Consider the following 23,825-nt stretch of genomic DNA (forward strand, 5'->3'; position numbering starts at 1 on the left):
TGTCTCGTCTTGATGTCTGTCGCCTGTTCCTGATGTCTGTGATCTAGTCCTGATGTTCCTCACCTGTTGCTGATGTCCTGTACCCCAGGTTCCTCGTCGCCTCCTTTCCTGGCGTGCCATGTTGTGGTCCGCGACCAGCCCATGGGTAGTGGCTGTGTGGGCGCTCATGGTACAAGGCCATCTTCACCTGCGCAAGTACAAGCCTCCGGAAGACTTCTGCTTCAGTCCTGAGTTGTATTTGAATCCTTGCTTGCTTCCGTCCCGGTCTTCAGAGTTCCTTGCACTGCGTCTGTCCATACCTAAGACTCTGACTGAACCTGTGCCATTCCAGCGTGGTCCGTGACCAGCCTAGGCTGGGCTGTGTAGGGCGCGCCTTAATACAGGCTTCTACTGAATCTTCGCCATGTTCCGGTTTTCACCCATTCCATGCCTCGTCTAGAGCCTGCTTCGCATTCAAGTGTGGTCCACGACCAGCCCATGGATAGTGGCTGTGCAGGGCACGCTGCATCGCAGTCTCAACCCAGTACTTGATCCTGCTTCTGAATACCTTCGCCTGCAGTACCTTGCTTCTGAACCTTCGTCCAAAGTCCTTGCACGAGTCTTCATCTGCGCACTCAAGTGAGTCTTCGTCTGTACCTCCAAGTTCCTCATCTACATCTAGAGTCTCTATGTTCCAGAGCCTTCGTCTGCCCTCGTCCGTAGTCCGGCCTGCTGCTTCTTGTCATTCCTTGTGGCAGGTCTGAAAGGGCTGGTAACGGTCGGAGGACTGTTCAATACCAACACCATTGTGTTGGCTCCAGAAGCATGCAGGTCTGGCAGACGGTCAGACCGTCTGTCTCCACCCATGCTGGGACACTCCTCGCCTACCCTCGGTGCTGCCTTGGAGTTCTCTGGGGTCGTACCGAGGCCCAAGGGCACACAATCCCCTCAAGATGGGATCACTCTCCTAGCGCTCCCCTTCTGTAACACAAAAAAGCTTGGCCTTCATTATGCCCTTTGCTGATAGACAATGCTTTCCATCAGTTAAGGAGGAAATGGTGAATTTCATGTGCAAACTTTCCATCATTATTATAGACACATTGGTAACCGGAATACTCTAAGCAGGTTATAACTTTGTTTCATGATATGATAATCCTTGTAGAAATAAGCTTCAAATTGGTATACAAATTTTTAGAAGTCTACTTTAGCGATAAAATGTGCCATATATTATTGATGATGATATGCTAAATTCAAATATGCCAATTAACCCAGGTGATTGGCTACTGTTTCCAAGATATTTAAGTTTTTACATTTTATGTCTATGTTTATTGTGTACAGTTTTAATCCTAAATTATAAACTTGTGGGTAAATTTTTAAAGCCCGGCAGGCACAAATCCTGGGAGATACACGCGTGGCCGGGCCTCATGCGCGCCAAGTGCATTTTCAGAGCGGCCCGGCCACGCATGTATCTCCCAGTACATGCAGAAGTGCTAGGCCTGTAAAAAGGGGCAGACTGGGGGTAGGGTCTGGGGTAGGGGTGGGGCGGGGCGGGGCGGGGACTGGCCGACCAGCACACAGAACTTACTCCTGCTCCATGGAGTGGGTAAGTTCCAAAACAAAAAAAATTAGTTTAGTTAGGGTAGGTTTAGGGGTTGGTGAGGAGAGGCAAAAAGGGAGGAAAGATAGGTAGGGAGATAGGGAAGTTTCCTCCCAGTCCGTTCCTTAATTGGAGAGGACTAGAAGGGAACCTGGGATGGCCCGATCGCATGGCCGCCATTTTTTATAAAATATTCCCCCTTGCTCGCACAGATCGGAACTCACACACACATGTGTGTGCAGGCATCAGATTTTATAACATGTGCATAGCTACTCGGCTCTTCTTAGCTCATGTATTGTATTCATTAAATGGAACATCTCTTGTCACTGTCCAGCAATAGTCAGCCAGCATTGATGGGCTCCATTTGCCCTGATAATGTTTTTCCATTGCTGCAATATCCTGGTGAAATTGCTTGCCATGCTCATTGCTCCACAGTTTAGTGGAAAAAATATCTAGATGGGAGTGCAAAAAATGAATCTTTAGTGACATGTTACAGCCAAGGCTTTTGTGTGCTTCATGGAGCATTTTTCACCAGCTCCTTGTAATTGTCTGCCTTGTTTCCAAGAATATTTGTTACCACTAACTGGAAGGCTTTCCATGCCGTTTTTTTTCCTTGCCACACAATGCAAGATTAAATGTATCATCTCGAAGAAGTTCATGAATCTGAGGGCCAACAACGACGCCATCCTTTATCTTACCTTCACTTAACCTTGGGAATTTAGGACTGAGGTTCTTGAAGGCTGCTTTAGTCTTGTCCATGGCCTTGACAAACTTCTTCATCAGACCCACCTTGATGTGTAAGGGTGGTAATAAAAATCTTCCTTAATTCAACAAGTGGTGGATGCTGAACACTTTCCCTCCCAGGCTCCAATGACAGTTGGAGTGGCCAATCTCTCTTGATGTGGTAGGAATCTCTTGCATGATTATCCCACTGGCAGAGGAAACAGCAGTACTTTGTGTACCCAGTTATAGATTTATTCACAGATTCAGTTAAAGATGTATATTAGTTGTTGCTGGTTTAATTTGAGATCCTTTCCCTTCTTAACTCACTTATCCTCTGCAATTCTATTTTCTATGCAGAAAGGTGGAAAGATGAAAGAAGTGTTTACCTGTTTCTGTAATGGGCTCACAATGATTAGAAAAACTCTTCAAGAGAAAGGTTTCCAGTTCATGTGGAACCATCACCTTGGTCATACCCTAACCTGCCTTTTCAAATCTTGGGACAAGTTTGCTTGGAGGGGGTTCACATCAAACTACCACATCTTGGCAAACATGAGAACTTTGGAGAGATTCTTAAAAGGCTTCAGCATCAGAACCGAGACACAGGTGGCATTGATACTGCTGGGGTGGGTGGAGTATCCTATGTTTCCAATGCCAATTGCCTGGATTTCTCAGAAGTAGAGCTGGTGCAGATGGTAGTTGATGATGCCCAACACTTAATATAAACTTATTCACTCCTTCACTTACTGCCGGCAAGAGTTCCAACTGGCCAGACCTTGGGGATGCTGCTTTCTATGGTTCCCCCTATGTGGAACCACAGAAAGCAGGATTTCTTTTTTTTGTTGTGCTCTTGAGCACGGCATGAGTCTGCTTTCTGTGGTTCCTCCAACTTAGTATCGCAACGATATTAATAGGATGAATCACAGACAGGATTTTTGGGGGGGCTTTTCGGTGAGCCCTTGAGCGGAGCATAATTTTATGCCAGCTCCCAGGAAAGTGTTGAATTTGCCTCATTAAAATGGGTGCCTTGGCCATGTAGCAATTTTTGGCATCAAGCAACAACCTTCAGTATACCACTGAAGCTTAAACCCAGCTCGGGCAAACCCCCACTGCGACAATCAAAACCCAATAATATCCAACAGTACCTGAAATAAAATAAGTGCAAGACGGAGAGTAGCCACTCACAACAGGAGATTGACAGGCAAGTGAACCACTTCAACCTCCACCCGCCTAACAAACCTGAAAGTCCTCCTCTTTTCCCTTCTTCCCTAGCACTGAACCAATTGGACTATTGACTAGCCCAATTTGAACCCCACCATAACTAACCTTCACACCAGACAGACCCACTTCCAAATCCCCTCCCCCCCCCCCCCCCTATGGAACTGCTTGAGGCTGAGCCTGGTCCCAATGTTATATTGTGTGGCCAAGAACTCCTGCCTGACTGCCCTTCCATAACATGGGTAACCAGTACTTCAACCTCTCCCTGACTCTGCCTTTTTACAATAATTCTAGAATATTGAACACACAGACACTTGATTGGAATCAAATAGGCTGCAGCTTTATTGCAATACTCCAAACTGCCCGAGCCAGCAGCAATACCAATAACTAGACCCCATTGTTCATCTGCCACACTCCCAGCAAAATGATCACCCCCAGCAGATGATCACCCCCAGGCCACCTGGCCTGTAGGTTGCAGGCAGCTCCCAAGCCACCAGAGAACTCAGCCCCAACCACAGCCCAGCAAGAGGCCGACCCTGGAGCAACTGCAACCAATTGCTCCAGCCCTAAATTTCCAAAGCTGACTGTATCATCAAGTCAGCAACCCTTCAGCAAACTGCTGAAGCTTAAACCCAGCTCGGGCAACCTGCCACAGACACAGAAGGAAGAAATTCATTCTGTGACTCCAAGATGCAGCCCTGATTTCTACAACAATAAACTTTCCAAGGCCTCCTGAAAGGAATTAACCAACAAATCCTGCCCCACAAAGGGCAAATGCACCCCAGGACCACTCGTGCTTGATATGTCGTCCACCCAATAAGCACAACCAAGAACCAATCTGTTGATTAGCCTTGGCCCTGCTATGCCCCCAAACAACACATTCTCTTTCAGCAGGCCTGAGAATGTCAGACCAACAAATTATAACCAAGTAGAAACTGTCAATAAATCTTTCTGCACAATAACTAATAAACCGCTTACGTGGTACCTTGCCCCAGTCATTCTCACCCAAATGTATGATCAATACAACTGGCTGAACCATCCTCTGAAGCCAGTCCTGCATGAAAGAAATTAATTCATGCCACAACTTGCTATGCAGCTTAGCCAGTGGACATTCACTTCACACACCTGCAGTTCTACATGCTCTCCATAAGATGCCCGCAGGCATGTTTGTGAACCCAAGTGATGTAAGAATGTCCAACTATCCATACGTTGCACTCCCACCCAATGAAATCTGAAAAGAAACAACAATTTTAAAGAAGTAAGTACCAAATTGACTGTCATCTAAATTGCCAGCCTTCAAACATGCCCGCAATACCATTCCAAACTGATATTTAGTTAACGGCCAGAGATTAGCGTGCACCAAAAACTGTGATCCACCTGCTGGATGAATAGAAATGTATACCTGAGCGCTGGCAACTGGACAAGACTGCAAACTCTTCACCACTTGCAAAACCAAAGTAGCTCCCCTACCCGACTTATTGAGCCTGCAGACCTGTCAACTCTGCCCCCACACCCACTCTAGCCTCTAGTTCACTCACTCGAAAGGCTCCAAAAAATGCCAGTACAAATGCCAGGTGAAACAAAATTACTTCAAAAGCCGAAACACATACCTCCGGGAGTATATCCCACAATTTTAACAAAATATCATGCATGATGGGCAACCACACATCTGGCATCCTAACTGAACCCCTTGACCAACCCAACAACAATCAACGTACCAAAAAATGTCCCACCGGAAAACCCCAACCATGCACCCGCATGAAAAAAGAAAATCTTGAAAGCTGCTGGGATACAACTGCCTTAGACATGCCCCTTGCCTTAGCCTCTTCTATATAATATAACAATAACATATCTGCAACCGGACCCCACAACCATCCCCGAGACAAAAGGAAGGACACCACCTTATCCGCTCCATTAACATATCCCACTCAAGTAGATGAAGCTAGGGATGCTCATAGCAGTTTCCATGACTCCGAGAACCAAAACTCCATAGGATATCTGATACCACTGCCCCCACACTGATCTGCTTCTACAGCTGCACCCACTTGAAATGAGAGAGAATCAGCAAAAGTATTAGTCACACTAGGCACATTACACGCCCAAATAGTAACATTCAGTGACATATACTGTAAAACAAACTCCTGCAACAAGTCAGAAACCAACACACACTTTGCTGCTCTCTTATTGATGATGTTGACTACCCCTAAACTATCACACCAAAAAAACACCTTTTCGACAGCCCCAAAGATGCAAGGCCACCACAATTGGGAACAGTTCCAAGAATGTAATATTCTTAGTGACACCAGCCACTTTCCATGTCTCCGGCCACGACTCAGTGCACCAAGACCCCTAACAATAGATCCCAAAACCACAAGCACAGGCAGCATCCGTAAACAGTTCCAAATCATGATTAAAGCCTCAGTCTGCCACAAAGATGTCTCATTGATTGAATTCAGCCAAAAATCTCACCTACAGCTCCAAGACCTGTTGTATTCTGCAAGTAACTAGAATATGATGATTTTTCTTCACAAACCGGACATAGCCACTGATAATCTCCTCAAAAACACAAGCCCCATAGGAATGACCCTGCAAGCAAAATTCAAAGTCCCTACAAAGGATGGCACCTGCTGCTATGCAGTGCCACCTTCACAAGCTCCCTCAGCTTGACCACCTTGTCTACAGGTAAATGAGAGACCATCTTTACCAAATTCAACTCAATGCCCAAAAATTCCAGAGATGTGCATGGACTTTCTATCTTCCCCTGAGCAATAGGTATACCAAAGTCTGGCATAACCTTCAAAAAACAATGCTTAATTTCAGCACAAAAATCAGACCCCACTTGCGCCACAAAAAGAAAATCGTCCAAATAGTGAACAATGTTCCCCATCCCAGATTCCTTCTCCGCTACCCAATGTACAAAAGTACTAAACATCTCGAAATAAACACATGCAATGGAACAACCCATCAGCATACACTTATCAAAATAATAGAATGCCTTGAAAACAAACCCCAATAGATGAAAACTGTCCAGTTGAACAGGCAACAGCCGAAGTGCTGACTCAATATCTACCTTAGCCATAAGTGCACCATGACCACAATGGGCGCACAAGCTGAACTGCAGAGTCAAAGGACGCATATCGCACCGTGCAAAGTTCCCCAGGGATAAAATCATTCACTGAAGATCCCTCAGGAAAAGGCAGGCTGTGAATCAACCTAAATTTACCCAGTTTCTATTTAGGTACAACAGCCAAAGGGGACAAAATCATTCTTTGCAACAATGGTTCAGCAAAAGGACCTGCTATTTAGGGATGTGAATCGTGTCCTCGATCGTCTTAACGATCGATTTTGGCTGGGAGGGGGAGGGAATCGTATTGTTGCCGTTTGGGGGGGTAAAATATCGTGAAAAATCGTGAAAAATCGTGAAAAATCTAAAAATCTAAAAATCGCAAAACCGGCACATTAAAACCCCCTAAAACCCACCCCCGACCCTTTAAATTAAATCCCCCACCCTCCCGAACCCCCCCCAAATGAGTTAAATAACCTGCGGGTCCAGCGGCGGTCCAGAACGGCAGCGGTCCGGAACGGGCTCCTGCTCCTGAATCTTGTTGTCTTCAGCCGGTGCCATTTTCCAAAATGGTGCCGAAAAATGGCGGCGGCCATAGACGAACACGATTGGACGGCAGGAGGTCCTTCCGGACCCCCGCTGGACTTTTGGCAAGTCTCGTGGGGGTCAGGAGGCCCCCCACAAGCTGGCCAAAAGTTCCTGGAGGTCCAGCGGGGGTCAGGGAGCGATTTCCCGCCGCGAATCGTTTTCGTACGGAAAATGGCGCCGGCCATACGCGTATGGCCAGCGCCATTTTCCGTACGGAAAATGGCGCCGGCAGGAGATCGACTGCAGGAGGTCGTTCAGCGAGGGTTCCGGCGCCTCGCTGAACGACCTCCTGCAGTCGATCTCCTGCCGGCGCCATTTTCCGTACGAAAACGATTCGCGGCGGGAAATCGCTCCCTGACCCCCGCTGGACCTCCAGGAACTTTTGGCCAGCTTGTGGGGGGCCTCCTGACCCCCACGAGACTTGCCAAAAGTCCAGCGGGGGTCCGGAAGGACCTCCTGCCGTCCAATCGTGTTCGTCTATGGCCGCCGCCATTTTTCGGCGCCATTTTGGAAAATGGCGCCGGCTGAAGACAACAAGATTCAGGAGCAGGAGCCCGTTCCGGACCGCTGCCGTTCGGGACCGCCGCTGGACCCGCAGGTTATTTAACTCATTTGGGGGGGGTTCGGGAGGGTGGGGGATTTAATTTAAAGGGTCGGGGGTGGGTTTTAGGGGGTTTTAGTGTGCCAGCTCACGATTCTAACGATTTATAACGATAAATCGTTAGAATCTCTATTGTATTGTGTTCCATAACGGTTTAAGACGATATTAAAATTATCGGACGATAATTTTAATCGTCCTAAAACGATTCACATCCCTACTATTCAACCTAAATCCAGCTCTGCCTGCAACTTCATTTGAACCATACCACTCAACTTCCTCACCGAAGGACAATTCCCACCCCCACCAACATCCCAACAGCCCGAACAAGGGATCCTAAAACCAAACCAAAACCTCTCGCACCAATTGTTAGAAATGAAGTGAGGCACAAACACCCCCCCCCCCCCCCCGCGAACTGTACCACCTCTTCCACTCCCACCAGCATTTGAATTCTTGCCTAACTCTACAGCACCAATGCTAGCAGGAGGGACAGAAGGAATTGCAATGGACCCAAGAGCTTGCATTCTCATTTCCCCAGTACCGACACTCACCGCTTCCATTCCTCCGACCCTCTCGCCACACAAGCTATTCCTGCTGTGACAACTGCCCGACAACTGCTCACACTCATCCCCAAGCCACCGTCACTGACTGTTGCCACCACCTCAGAATCAACTGCAACATTGTCCTGAAAAGCAAACTCACAGGACTTCCCCATCTGATGCACCATCACCGAAACAAGCACTGCTAAGCTGCTAAGGCACTCGCAGCAGGAGACTGACAGGCAAGTGAGCCACTTAAACCTTCACCCACCTAACAAATCCAAAACTCTTCCCTTTTCCCTTCCTCCCTAATGCCCAACCAATTGGACTGCCGACTAGCCCAATTTGAACCCTGCCATAACTAACCATCTCACTAGACAGACCCACCCCAAATCCCTCTCCCCCACAGAACTGCCCAAGGCTGAGCCTGGTCCCCAGGTTATATTGTGTGGCCAAGAACTCCATCCTGACTGCTCTTCCAATCTCTGTCTACTAAAATTTTTAAACAAGTAACTGACTTTCCTGAACCTTTTTCTTACCTTTGACTCCAATTTCAAACACACGTTTTGTTAAACACTCACATTCATAATAAACTCTTCCACAGAATGATATGCCTGCCCTCTGTGTCCGCAACTTCAGTGGTTTTTTTGGCACTGTAGAGCAGTCTCTGAAGAGATAAGGTCTGATAATCTTCTGCTCCCTCACTTAATCAAAGCCAGACTGACTGACTTCACAACTGTCATCCTTCAGTGAGATCAGTACTCTAGTGATGACCTCAGCTTAAATAATTCCTAAAGGTACTTTAGAGCAAATTTTAATCTACATTTAGCCCATAAATGCCCACCTTCTTGATATTAAGTTATAAATATTTAGAAATGTTTGAGCCTGATTATGAATCTGGATGGGATCTGAATCCCTTAATTAGTGGAGAATTTAAATATGATATTCCACCAGCCTCTTCACAGCACCTTTTCAGCATGTTCACTCAAGAATGTGGGGGCTAACACATTTACTTACACACTGGCAGGAATTTTCGATAGTTCTAGCATTAGCAGTTGCTGCCTTTGTAACATGAAAGTAAAAATCTCAGCAGCTCTGTCCCTCCTTCTTGTCTCACTCTCTTCAGTCCCACCCTCTTGTAATTGAATAGAAAGAGGAAAGAAACTCTTCTAGCTACCTGCACATCAGCTGATTGTCTCCTCACCTCCCCTGAGGCTTCTAGGTTCCCCAGAGTTTTTCTTTTTTTTTTTTTTCCTGCCAACACTGGGGCCGATGCAAAAAAATGCACAGAAAGCAGGTGCTTAAAAGTCAGAGCTCACTTTCTTAATGCCCGTATGGTGTCCTAAAGGGGGCGCCATGCTATATGGAAATTAGGGGGTTGCGCAAGCAAGGAGGTGCTAGGGGCACTTGTGCGCCCCAGCGCCTTCTTGCTAACACGAACCCGCGGCGGCTGCCAGTTATGAAAACCAATGCCAGTAAACTTGGCATCGTTTTTTATAACTGGCCATCTGCCAGTAATGAAAACGGATGCCGAGTTTACCGGTGTCGGTCTGCCGAGGTCTTTTTTTTTCTTTTTTTTTTTACTTAAGAAGTACAGAAAAGCAGTTTTTTCTGCTTTTCTGTACTTCTTTTACAAGCGCTCAACTATTAACACCTGCTCCAGGCAGGTGTTAATACCTGAGAGCTAAATGTGCATCTGAGACACACACTTTTTTTTTTTAATGCGGAGTGAATGAGTAATAGCCTCATTCACATGCATTTACATGTGATGAGTGCTATCGCATTCACTCCACGTCGCACGGGTGTTAAATAGGCGCTAATCCCCTATTGCATTAGGGGTGGATTAGCACCTATTTAACCTGCATCTGACTGTACTGTATTGCATCGGCCCCACTGATATCAGCTCTGGGTCACCCCAGCCTCATTCCTCTTTACACCTGGGCTATGAGAGCCCCAATCAGAGATCCCCCAGGCAACAGGTAAATAAAAAAAATATATATATATTTATATTTATTTATATATGCCTGCCCCTTCTTTAATTTTTAAATTTGGTTACATGTACTTGGAGTTTATTTTTTTGAAGGATGAGCTGTTTGAAATGCAGAATTAAACTATTCCATTGGCTTAAAAAAAAATTTACCCAATCAAAGGTCATATTGCCTGTTCCCAGTAGCATATCTTGAAAACTAAAGCCAGTTAATTTTAAGCATCACTTTTGTTTTCAGTGATCCAGATTTAGTAAAGTTTGACCACCTTCATTTCAGAAGCATTCTGGCTATAGACCAGTGATATCAATTTTACCAACAACACTTCTTCTCATCATAAACTTTCCATTTCTATGAAAAATCAAGACTTTAAACAAGGCAGAAAATGTATTGTAAACCAGAGAATTCAGAAATCTAGGACTTGATAAAGAGGAAGCTTTCAAATTATGTTGAAAAATGTAATGTTTGTGGGTACCTTGGCTTTTACCTGCATACTTCCAAAAAGGAATAGACTCATGTAGAGACAGAAAACTGACTGACTGCCAATTAAGTCTCTCCTTACTCTCTCTTGACCTCTACATGCAAACTGTGAGGTCACCTATACAGGAAATCAGGCATCCATGCAACTTGTCAGACAAGTTGGGAGACAAGAACTCTGTCATTCTGAATCTATTTTCACCTCTAAGGATGATACTGGTTGACAGATTCTGTTATAGTAGACTTAATGTCTCCTACAATATGCATAAAAGAGTAGATTCACTTTTAGATCCACTGAGGTGTAGCTCAATGCATATTCATCTTAGACCAAGTGGAAAGAAAAGCACCTCTTAACTTTGCTGACCCATTTATACAGACTGCTATTAACTCTGAGTAATAATCACAGGATATCTTTCCACTGTGCACTGAGAAAAAGAGATGTTGTCCTTTTAAATAACTCTAATGACACACTTGTTACAGAGGCCACATGCTGCTGCTGCTCATTACCTGACTGATAAAGACTTTGATGACAGCAGGGAGCACTGCTACCACTGGATCACTATCTTCCTCCAACTGGTCATTTCAGATCAAGAGTGCGATACATACTGTAGAGAAAAATGGTGTCCCTTTAAAACTTTGACCTTAGGAAAATCTAGCCTGTGATTTGTAGAGAGCTGAAGGATTTGTTGCCATTTCCTCTCATTTATTTATTTATTTGCATTTAGAAGGCCGCTAATATGTTATCCCGAAGCAGCTCACACCTTAACATACACAATCCAGCACAAACATCGTTAATAAAATCGACCATAATAATATATTACTTATAAGTAATGTAAAATCTGCATGGTAAAACACAAATGCTGCAAGGGTTAAAAATTAAAAAAGAACTATAAAAATCATGCTAAAAGATGTAATCCAAATTCAAATAAATACAAATCTTGTTTCAACAGGGTTTCCTATTTTTTACTATGAGAGGGAAAAAAGCATAAAAGTAACAAAATTGATCCCATAAACTATAACAGGAAGTGCAGAACTGTGGCAAGAGAGAAGATCTTAAAGAGACATTCATGCTCTAGGCTAGAGTGAACATATTCAGGTTTTGGATGGTGAGCAAATGCAACATAAGTGTGTGGGTAAATAATCCCTTGTGGGCTAGACTATCGATGCAGTGCAGGGCAGTAATGGACTAACTATGAGGGATATGCTTTTGTTTATGGTGAGATAGAAATTTCAGCAAAATTCAATGTTTTCTTTCAGTTCATTTTGAAAATGAAGCAAAAGAAAAACAAATGTATTGTCATGTGTTTTTCTTATGTTTTGTTTTCCAAAGGAGCTGATATCCCAGTTTTATTCCTCCACCCCCTCCACACACATGAAAAACACTGCAACGGCACCAAAGTAAAAATTAAAGTTCCCACTTGGGCCTGCCCTCACCTTCTCTCCCAGCCTTTTTTTACTACCTCTGAGGGTCTTTAGAAATTAAAATGGGGCAGGAGTGATTCCCTTTGGCTCCTGCCCTGCTGGGTCCTTATTAAAAATGGTGCCGGCTGGCCCTGAGGCTGGCGCCTTTTTGTTCTGCAGAGATACCTTCGTGAAACATAATAGCGTCAGGGCAGCTGATCCCATTCTGAATAAGAACCCAGTAGAGCAGGAGCAATGGGGATTGATCCTGCCCCATAGGATTTCTGAAGACCCACAGATAAGGTAAGATGGATCTGGGAGAAGGGTGAAGCAGACTGGCCCCCGGGCTTTTAATTTGTTAATTTTTTGTGGTGGCAGCACAGGAATTTTTGGTAGAGGAGAGGATATCCCTGCTCCTTCTCTTCATTTCATTTTTTCATTCGTTTACATTTATGTTAAATTGATTTCAAATAAACAAAATAAAATAAACCATAAACAAAATTTAACAATGAAAATGAAGCAAAATGAAAAATAAAATGAAACAAATACATTCAAATATACGACCTCACAGTTTGCTTGTAGAGGTCATGAGAGAGTAAGGAGAGACATAATTGGCAATCAGTCAGTTTTCTGTCTCTAGATGAGTCTATTCCTTTCTGGAAGCCATGCTGGCGTACATTTCTGACTACTTCCATACCACTGTACCAAGCAGGAGAGAAGGGAGGTGCAAAGGTACTTCAATGAAATAGCCAGTAACCACTCATGTGGGTTTGTTTTCCCCAAGAAGCCAAAAGACCATTTATTGGATCTATAAGTATGATAACATATTGAACTCTCAAATGTGCTGTGGTCACCACTTGCTGTTGACGAATGTGATGGCCAAGACTCCTGGTTCCTGCCCTGATGCCTATATTAAAGCAGAACCTTCCCTATCAGTACATGTGTGAGCCACACATCTGGGAGCAGGGTTTTACTGTGTGAATGCTGTAACCAATTGCCACCTCCGTAGTGAAAGAATTGTCTTTATAGCATCTATAATATCATAGCTTGTCATTTTCTTTCTCTACTTATGGGTGATTATAATTTCTGCTGGCTTGGTTATCTTCCTTCCTCTGCCACTGATGGGTGTTACAACCATTAGAGTCCTTATAGAGCAGACCTAAGGGCTGCTGAAATGTTGGTTTTGACTCACTAGACCACAAAGGAAGCTTCCATCCCCTTAATCGTGCCATAGTCAGGGAGGTCTTTGTTGTGTGCTGCTGCTACACAACATTTGTATTTGGCACCAGCTTTCCTGACTGGAGAAGGTAGCTGTGAAAGCAGAAGAAAGGATGAGGAAGTCGATTAGATTGAAGTGTTTGGTTCACATTTCAATGCAGCATACCAAATGACTTACTTAGTATGCCAATATGTCAACTAAGAGCTCTCTGGTAGGTGTAAAGTTGAGTGATGTGTAAGTGATGTCATGACATAGTTGAGGATATTTGATGTTGTGAGTGTCTGTTCCTGACAAGATGCAATTGCACTTTCTTTGCCTCTTTTTCAGGTATTGATCTGCTTTATATGCCCCATGGCATGAATAGTATGGAGTGATGGGGCATCTATTCACATCGCCCCTTACTTTTCTAATGCCGGTTTAGTGTGGTTTCAGCTTCTCTGATTTGCCAGGCCATTGTAGAATTGTAAATGTTGAGTGCTCCTTCTCTGGAGTAAAAGAAAGATGTATTTGAGAAGGGAGTCTTACAATTTTATGGGCAAGAGAGTTGTTAATCCATTAAAGAAAAGTTAGAGCACAGTTATGGAAAGTGGGATGTGCTTTCATTTAAAATGGCATGAAAGAAAAACAAATTACATTTTGAAGTATGGCACCAGTTAGACAGAAGCAGCTGGGGGCAACTGGAGGTTGCTCCTACCCCATTTGGACTTCAGGATTGGGTAAGTTTATTTGCACCTGGAAACACTGAATGGGCTGTAGGAACTGAAGCCTAGACAACACATGGTGTCCTCTAGAGTCCTCTGCTAGAGCTGCTGGATAACCTCATATTCATGGATATTATTTTCTAATTCTGTTTTTTCCCTTAGTTAATATCTGGATAGTGAAGGTTGTATCTCTTATTTCTGTACAAGAATTATTTTTGGTTGGGTGCATTATGTTAAATACCAATCAATACAAAGAGAAAGAAAGTCTATTCAGGAGATGCACAGGGTGGTCAAAAAATTATTTGGCATGCCTCAAAATGACATTCAGGGTACATAGGAAGTAGAAACTCAAGTATTAAAATGAGCCATCAGATCTTCCATGCTAGAAAGAATGCAGGGACTGTAAAAGTCAGAACTAGATACCTTTCAGTATCCTCTGTAGTCCTCTGTTGGGATTGCTAGGAAAAGTATGAAAATGAGCCTTCCAGTTTTCTGCAGCTGAAAATAGTGAGCGAGCTGAAGCCTAGTCAGCTTACAGTGTCCTTTAGCATCTTTTCCAGAGCTGTAGGATAAATATGTAAATGAGCCTTCAAATCCACTGGTGCTAGAAACAGTGCCAGGGCTGTAAAAGCTGAAACCTGGATAGCCTGCAGTGTCCTATGGATTGCTGGGAGAAGTATTCACATGATCCTTCTGGTTCTTTGCTCCAGAAAGGCACCGTTTCCTTCTAAGCACATCATGTATGTAGATAAACAATAGCAAAGCACTTTGAAAGATAAGATAAAACCATGTTGACATACAAGCAAAAAATCCATACACCTCCCCATTCAACTGTAAACCAATCAATTGCAAGTCCCAAAAGGGCCAATTACATCTGGACCATCCATCCATAATCCCTCCAACTCATTAACAATAATGTCCCCCCCTGACCCCCAAAAAATAAAAATAAAATAAGCAATATAGCCATGAAACAAATCAGGGAAAAGCTTTCCCTACTCTTCTTTCTCTACAGAACAGATCATTTCCCAAAATAACCAGCATTAAATGGAGGCAGAGAATACTATAGCATTAATTGTTTTCTGAAAGACACATAGTATGTCATAGAATAGATACTCAATATAAGAGAATCAGATAAAACAGGACTTCCATATTAAAATGCTCTCTGATACATTGTCATTTCAGAACCCTGGAGAAACTTGAGCCCTGCTAGGCTTTATACTTGCAACCAATCAGACAGATACTGGGGAAGAACATTACTGCATTATAGAGTTGGTCTTCAAGAACGTCAGTATGTTCTTTGACAGAGATTCCACAAAGGAAACACTGGCAGCAAAGAACATATTTGGAAACAAATTGCATCGAAAGTCAGCCTCCTTGGAGTTGCCCCCAGGACAAAAGCACATGAGAAATATTACTATCAGGATATTACACAGGGTCTCTGAGCTAAGCCAGATAAGTTCCATGCCCATCAGAAGAAGAGAGACAGTGGCTACGTAGCAGGTTAAAATAAATTAAATATAAATCAGTTACCTGGGGGAATGTTGGGGCTGGAAATGGAGGTGCCCGGATGAATGACCCTGCAGATGCTGGCCTGGTGGCCACAGTAATGCACTGATGAATGGGGACTGAAGGTTATAATGGTCCACAATGAGCAGGGGACAGTCAAAACTGCAGGGCTGTAAGAGCCCCAATGCTTGTTTAAATTTTTTTTATTTAAGTTTTATCATGGCCTGAGTTGAAGAGGTGCCTGCAGTAATGGCAGAGGCCAGTAGGGCAGAACAAAGAAGCAGCCATGGAAGAGCTGCCTATTACCTCCTGTGGCTCTGTTCAGAGAGTGGAAGGGCTGGAGAGAGCAGTCACTGTCACTGTCACTGATGTAAGAGAAAGGGAGAGGGCCTAGAGTGTGTTTGGAGCCTTTAGGATGCTCCTGCTGCTACAGCTGATGTGTGAGCCACTGTCAGGGTTATAAGGGCTGGGCAATCAGAAGCCATCCCAGAGGGAAAGTGCATACCTGGAGAGGCAAGGCCAAGGCAAGATGGTAGAGCCCAGGGGTTGAACAGGAGCCAAGAGTACAGGAACTAGATAGAAGAGCAGAAACTCTGGAAACAGGTCAGGATCGGAGGCCAGATGGACAGTGCTTCCGCAGGGTGGATGCTGAAAGAATCTTCGGACAGCAAGTATGTGCCTTATGGGAGTACCTTATATGTCAGTCTCAATTTGGAATACATCCAATGCTGGTCCAATTGGAATCCTGCAGAGGTGTGTCTAGTTCGGTATAGAGGGTAAAAATACTAGGACTCCCTGGAGAGTCAGTAACAGGTTTACAGCCTGAAATTCCCAAAGCTATGGGTTCAAACCCTGTTGATTCAATCAAAATGCCCCCCCCCCCCCACCCCCAAAGGGTAACATCCAGACACCCCTAAAGATGTACACAGTCCTAAATCCAACCTGGAGAGATACAGTCCAGAACAGACATGGGGCCAGATTCAGGGCCTTGCCTGGGTTCTGGAGCAGTTGCGATCTTGGAGACAACTGGAGCAAGAACTTGAACTATATAGAGGACTGACATTGAATTCACCAGTGCAGAAGCAGGCACTGAATCAGTACTGACAACTGGTACTGGATTCATGAATGTAGAAACTGGAGCTGAAATTGTATGGACAGCAAGTGCTGACTTCACTGGAGCAGAGACAGGCACTGGTCTGGAGTAGTAAAGACTAGGGATGTGAATCGTGTGATCGATCGTCTTAACGATCGATTTTGGCTGAGGGGGGGGGAATCTGATCATCTTAGTTTTTTAGGTTAAAAAATTGTTTTATCGGGGGGGGGGGGGGGAGGGTGGGAAAACCGGCACACCAAAACAACCCTAAAACCCACCCGACCCTTTAAAATAAATCGTTCACCCTCCCGAACCCCCCCAAAATGTTTTAAATTACCTGGAGTCCAGTGGGGGGGGGGGTCCCGGCACGATCTCCCGCTCTCTGGCCATGGCTGCGTTAAGAGAAATGGCGCCGGTGGCCCTTTGCCCTTATCATAAGACAGGGCAAAGGTAGCACCGGCACCATTTTGGTTCCTGTGACCCGACGTCACGAGTGCAGGAAATCGCTCCCGGACCCCCGCTGGACCCCCAGGGACTTTTGGCCAGCTTGGAGGGGCCTCCTGACCCCCACAAGACTTGTCGACATAGTGAGGGCAAAAATAGCGCCGGCATGCCGGCGCGCCTATTTTGCATAGGCCGCCGGCGCACGCAGAGCCCCGGAATGCGCTTAAGTCCCGGGGCTTTGTAAAAGGGGCATGTCGGGGGCGTGTCGGGGGGCGTGTCGCGCTTGACGCAGCATTTCGGGGGCGGCGAGGCGGGCGTGGTTTCGGCCCGGGGGTGTTCCGGGGCGTGGCCGTGGCCTCCGGACCAGCCCCCGGGACTGGAACACGCACTTTGCCGACAAAGGTGGGGGGGGTTTAGATAGGGCCGGGGGGGTGGGTTAGGTAGGGGAAGGGAAAGGAAGGTGCGGGGGAGGGCGAGGGAACAGGCAGCGTGTGCTGGGCTCGGCGCGCACAGGTTGCACAAATGTGCACCCCCTTGCGCGCGCCGATCCTGGATTTTATAAGATACGTGCGGCTACGCACGTATCTTATAAAATCCAGCGTACTTTTGTTCGCGATTGGTGCGCGAACAAAAGTACGCGATCGCGCAAATTTTTAAAATCTACCCCATTGTATACCAAGCTATTCGTGAAGAAAAGAAGGACTGATTTTGGAGGGATATTTAAACTTGAAAATTGGCACGAAAATGACATGTCAATCAACCACTGGTGGGCGGAGCATAAACTACGTATAAAACAACTTATTTTAAAACCAATAAAAAATAGGGGTCTAAAAAATATGTAAAAAATAAAAACAAGTCACAAATTGTCTTTAACTGAACTGTGGGAGAGCACTTCTCTCACGGCAGTCCTGTCTCTCCACAGCAGACTGCACCTCCAGAGAAGCTTGCCTCAGATCTCCAGCATTGCCAGCCAGGAAACGTACAATATATTTTCAGAACCCTCTTCTTTTTCTAGTTCCATATAGAAATGATAGGCAGAAATAGTAATAACAGTATCTCTTTATCACGAATGTGCAGGTAAGCTGCAATTTATTGTGCTGTAGTTAAAATTCCTTCCTCATTATCAAGCCATGTGGGAGGTATAGCATGTTGAGCATTACTGTACAAAGGGATGTTCTTGTACAGCATTAAGGATCATTATAAGAAGATTTAAGTGTATAGTATTTGGGAGCTAATATAATGTAGCTTTATATCATAATAATGGAACATGACAGGGTGCTTTGTTCAGTGGTAGCCATGTGTATTAAGTCTGGAATGTGTTGGAATGCAAATTGGTCACTCAATTAACTTCCTGAAGTTTTGGTTTTTTTTAATATGTGATCCTCATGTACGACAAGAAGAGTAGAGTGAGCAAAACTCTGGAATAGACTCGTATCAAATTTTGTACAGATTTCATGCATGAGTAAATGGTGATTGTGCATGCAATTCAAAAGATTTTTGTTTTGTAATCTGTTGGGGGTCCCGGCTGTGGCAGGCCTCGGCCAGTCCCCCCTACTTGCTCCTTCGCTCTCCTCCACTGCAGCCCGGCGCGGCGTGACTCACTCCGCGGCAGGCCAATCACGGCCTACTGCATTGTCCGCAAACGCCGTTCTCCCCCATCCAACGGGGGTTCTCCCTAGGCGAGCGCGTGGGAAGTCCCGTCCTTTAAAGGGGGCCATGGTGGGAAAACGCGGCCCGGCCCTGGAATATGACGTCACTAGGGAGAGGGGTATTTAAACCCCACAGCAGCCTGCAGTCCTTTGCCTTTGCAACAGGTCATCTCCTCGGAGTGCGAGTTGCTGTTCCAGACGTCTTTGTTCCTGTTCCTGCTTGATCCTGCTTCTGGTTCCATTCCTGCTACTCCAGTCCTTGTGTTCCTGATTCCTGTCCTGGTGTTCCAGTTCCTGCTTTCCTGCCCGTACCTTCATTCCAGTCTCCAGTCTTCTCCTTGATCCTCAGTGACCCCGTCCTTGGCTTGATCTCCTGGCTTGAACTTGGCTTGTCTTCTCATCTCTGCCTGTCTGCTGCCCATCTCGACCCTTGGCCTGGTACTTCACTCTTGCCTGTCTGCTGCCTGCCCTGGATATTCTGCCTGGACTCTGTTCTGCTCCTTCTCTGCCAGCCTAAACCCGGACCTCTGACCCTGCCTTCTTCCATGAGGCACCTGCACCTAAATCCTGCCAGACCTGGCACCCAAGGGCTCAACCTGCGGGGAACGAGGGCTGGTATAGGTGAAGGGTTGTCCTCACCAGCTCCAGCTTCTGGACATGAGACCCATTGGTGGCAATCCCTCAGTGGTCACCACCACTCACTCCGATCCAAGGGTCCATAATCCTAACAGTTTGCAAAGGCCATGGACCCGGTGGACTTGTCCAGTCTACAGGCCATTCCAGGTTTGGCCCAATGCTTGCAGCAGCAACAACAATGCCTTGAAGTCTTGTCTGCCACGGTTGAACGCTTAGCTAATCATCTGGAGCCTGTTTCCGGTCCTAGGGTGGTTTCTCCTCCTCCAGTGATTCCCTCTTCACTGTCCCCTTTGCTACAATTGCCTGCGCCACCTCGTTACACTGGGGATCCGAATCAATGCCGAGGGTTTTTAAACCACTGTTTCATGAGGTTCTTTCTTCAACCCATGCAGTTCCTAACTGACAAGGTCAAGACCACGTATATCTTGTCCCTGCTGGATGGAAAGGCCCTGGCTTGGGCCTTCCCGCTGTGGGAACGTGGGGATGCGGTGCTCGGAGACCTGTCCCGGTTCGTCCAGACCTTTCGCCAGGTGTTTGATGATCCCAGTCACCAGTCCACTGCCGCCTCTGAACTGCTTCATCTCCGCCAGGGTTCTTGCACATTGGCAGAATTTGCAATGGAATTCCACACCCTAGCCTCTGAGCTAGCTTGGCGGGAGGACAGCCTGCGCAGCATCTTTCTCGAGGGGCTGTCCTCACATATAAAGGATGAACTGGCTGCTCGGGAACTCCCAGAAGAACTGGTGGTGGTAATTGACCTGGCAGGTCGGATTGACCGGCGACTTCAGCAGCACATGAAAGAACTAAAACCGGCACGCCGAACAGTGCCACTGGCACCGACTTTCTTTTGTCCCTTGGTCTCCCCCACTGTCCCTGATACTCCACCAGAACATGAGGAGGAACACATGCAGCTGGGTCGATGCCATTTAACCGTGAAGGAGAAACAACACTGCAGGTCCCTCGGTCTTTGCCTATACTGCGGCGGCAAGGGTTACCTGTTGGCCCAATGCCCAGAGCATACGGTAAACTCTCGAGCCTAGGAGTCACCGGGGAACTGACCCTAGGCTGCATCAATTCTGCTCCTCAATGTATGGTTCCTGTCACTCTCCAGTTTCCGGAGGATCCTTTATGACTCTGGCCTTCATTGACTCCGGTGCCTGAGGAAACTTCATCCTGGCTGAACTAGTACACCAACTGCAACTCCCTGTGCTTTGTTGCGCCCCACCACTACTGGTCTCATCTATCCAGGGGGATCCGCTCCCTGGCCAAGTCACTCTCTGCACGGCTCCAGTGACCCTCCATACTGGAGTTCTCCAAAGGAGGAGATATCCTTCGTTATCCTAGAAAAGGCCTTTCACCCAGTGGTGCTGGGCCTTCCTTGGTTGCAGAAACACTCGCCTACCATCGATTGGAGGACACTCCAAATCGCTGCTTGGGGATCCGACTGCTTTGCAACTTGCCTACACCAGATGCTACAACCTCCACTCTTACTTGCAGCTGCTCCCCTTCCTCTGCCTCCACAATACGCTGACTTCTCCGATGTATTCTCCAAGGAGGAGGCGGAGACTCTTCCGGAGTATCGCCCCTTTGATTGTGCCATTGATCTCATGCCCAATACAGTTCCACACCATGGACGGGTGTATCTACTATCTCTGCCAGAAACTCAAGCAATGTCTCAATACATCAAAGAGAATCTTGACAAGGGGTTCATTCGCCCCTCTAAGTCTCCAGCAGGTGCAGGATTCTTCTTTGTAGCTAAGAAGGATGGTTCGTTAAGACCCTGCATTGACTACCTTGGACTCAATGCTATCACTCACAGGGACCGCTATCCACTCCCACTTAATCCATAACTCTCGGATCGTCTCCAAGGAGACAGAGTCTTTATGAAATTGGACTTGCGTGGGGCCTACAATCTGGTTCGAATAAAGCCCGGGGACGAGTGGAAGATCGCATTCAATACACGTGACGGTCATTATGAGTACCTAGTAATGCTGTTTGGACTATGTAATGCCCCAGCGGTTTTTCAAAACCTTATGAACGAAGTCTTTAGGGATAAGCTTCATACCTTGATGATGTTCTGATCTACTCCAAAGATCTTACCACGCACAGCACCGACGTCCGTCAAGTTCTACAATGCCTAAGAGAACATCGCCTATTTGCAAAATTAGAGAAATGCCTCTTTGAACAGGAGTCTCTGCCCTTCTTGGGCTTTATCGTTTTTACCTTCGGCTTCCGAATGGACCCGGACAAACTAACCAGCATCCAGGAGTGGCCGCAACCAGTAGGACTTCGTTTACTGCAGCGATTCCTTGGCTTTGCCAACTTTTACAGGAACTTCATCCCACGGTATTCCCATATCATGGCACCACTTACAGCCCTGACAAGGAAGGGTTCTGACACCAAACATTAGCCCGCTGAGGCTGTCCAAGCCTTTGAGGAACTAAAGAGGTCTTTCCTGCAGGAGCCCTGTCTCCACCACCCTGACCCGGCTTGCCCATTCGTCGTGGAGGTTGATGCCTCCAACATGGCCATAGGGCGGTCCTGCCAAGGGACTTTACTCTCCTGTTCTTTCTTCCCTCGCAAATTTTCCCCACAGAGCAATACTACGGAATTGGAGGCAAGGAGCTTTTGGCCATAAAAATGGCCTTTGAAGAATGGAGACAATGTTTGGAGGGGGTGTAACACCCCATCACGGTCTACACTGACCACAAAAATCTATAATACCTCAGCAAGGTACAGCGTCTGAACCTATGCCAGGCCCGCTGGTCCCTTTTCTTCAGCCGTTTCAACTTTATACTATGCTATCGTCCCGCAACGAAGAATGCCCGGGCAGATGCCCTGTCTAGACTTCACAAGGCTGAAGACACACTGGATCCACCTCATTATATTCTGGACCCCATCAAGGTCCTATTGGCCATCATGGACATGGTACCTCCAGGGAAGATGGTGGTCCCACTCTGCCTTCGACCCAAGGTGCTATCTTGGGCCCATATTGCTGGACACCCAGGCAGAGCGCGAACCTTGGAGTTGTTGTCCCATTATTATTGGTGGCCTCGTATGACTCAGGATGTTCGTGCCTATGTCAGTTCCTGCCCGACTTGCATCCAACAGAAACCGCTACCCGGCCGGCCATGGGGACTCCTACAGCCTCTTCCAGCTCTGTGGGAACCGTGGACCCACATCTCCACGGACTTTGTGGTAGACCTGCCCATCTCTTCTGACAACCAGGTGATATGGGTAATAATCGCACTTTATACCTCTACCAAAGCTGCCGTCGGCCCCTGAGTTGGCACGGTTGTTTACCCTGCATGTTTTCCGCCTACATGGTCTTCCCCTGCATATAGCATCTGATCGGGGTCCTCAATTCATAGCCAAGTAATGGGGTGCAATGTGCAAAATGTTTGGAGTGCAGTTGGACTTCACTACCGCCTTCCACCCTTAAGGGAATGGACAAGCGGAACGGGTCAACAGGGGGTTGAATACCTTCCTCTGCTCATTTGTAGGTAGCCACCATGACGACTGGGCCACGCTACTGCCATGGGCAGAGGTTTCGCACAATTCACATGTGCACTCCGAAACTGGTGCTTCTCCCTTCCAGGTAGTGTACAGCAAACATCCGAGGCCTCCCTTGCCCTTGCCTCTCTCTGTATCTTCTCCGGCAGCTCAGCTCATGGCCGAACAACTGCACGACCTATGGGAATCTACCAACGCCAATCTGGTGAAAGCTGGCAACTCTGCCAAATGGATGTCGGACAACCACCACTGCCCTGCTCCTCTCTTCAACCCAGGGGATTGGATTTGGCTCAGTACCCACTACATCTGCCTTAGGGTTCCTTCCATGAGGCTGGCTCCCAGGTACATCGGACCTTTCTCAATCAGTGAACACCTGGGTCCAGTGACCTACCACTTACGACTTCCCGCCAGTCTCCTGATACATAATTCTTTTCATGTATCTCTGTTGAAGCCCTTGATACTCTCTCCTTTCCACGCTGCTCCACCCAAGCCTCCAGAAGTGGTGTCTGAGGATGATCCTATCTACTAGGTCCAGGATATATTAGATGTCTATCGGAATCACAGATGCTGGGAATATTTGATCACCTGGGAAGGCTTTGGTGCTGAAGAGAACTCGTGGGAACCATCATCCAATAACTTGGACAAATCCTTACTTCAGCACTTCCTTCGCACACACCCAGGCAAGCCCAGCCCTTCTGTGAGGGGGCATAAGAGGGGGGGGGGGGTACTGTTGTGGCTCCCGGCCACAGCAGGCCTCGGCTGGTTCCCCCTACCTGTTCCTTTGCTCGCCTCCGCTGCAGCCCAGCATGGCGTGACTCACTCCACGGCAGGTTGACCAGGGCCTACTGCATGGCCATGAATGTCATCCTCCCCCATCCGGTGGAGGCTCTCCCTAGGC

This window comes from Rhinatrema bivittatum, chromosome 2, assembly GCF_901001135.1.
Source record: "Rhinatrema bivittatum chromosome 2, aRhiBiv1.1, whole genome shotgun sequence".
NCBI lineage: Eukaryota > Metazoa > Chordata > Amphibia > Gymnophiona > Rhinatrematidae > Rhinatrema > Rhinatrema bivittatum.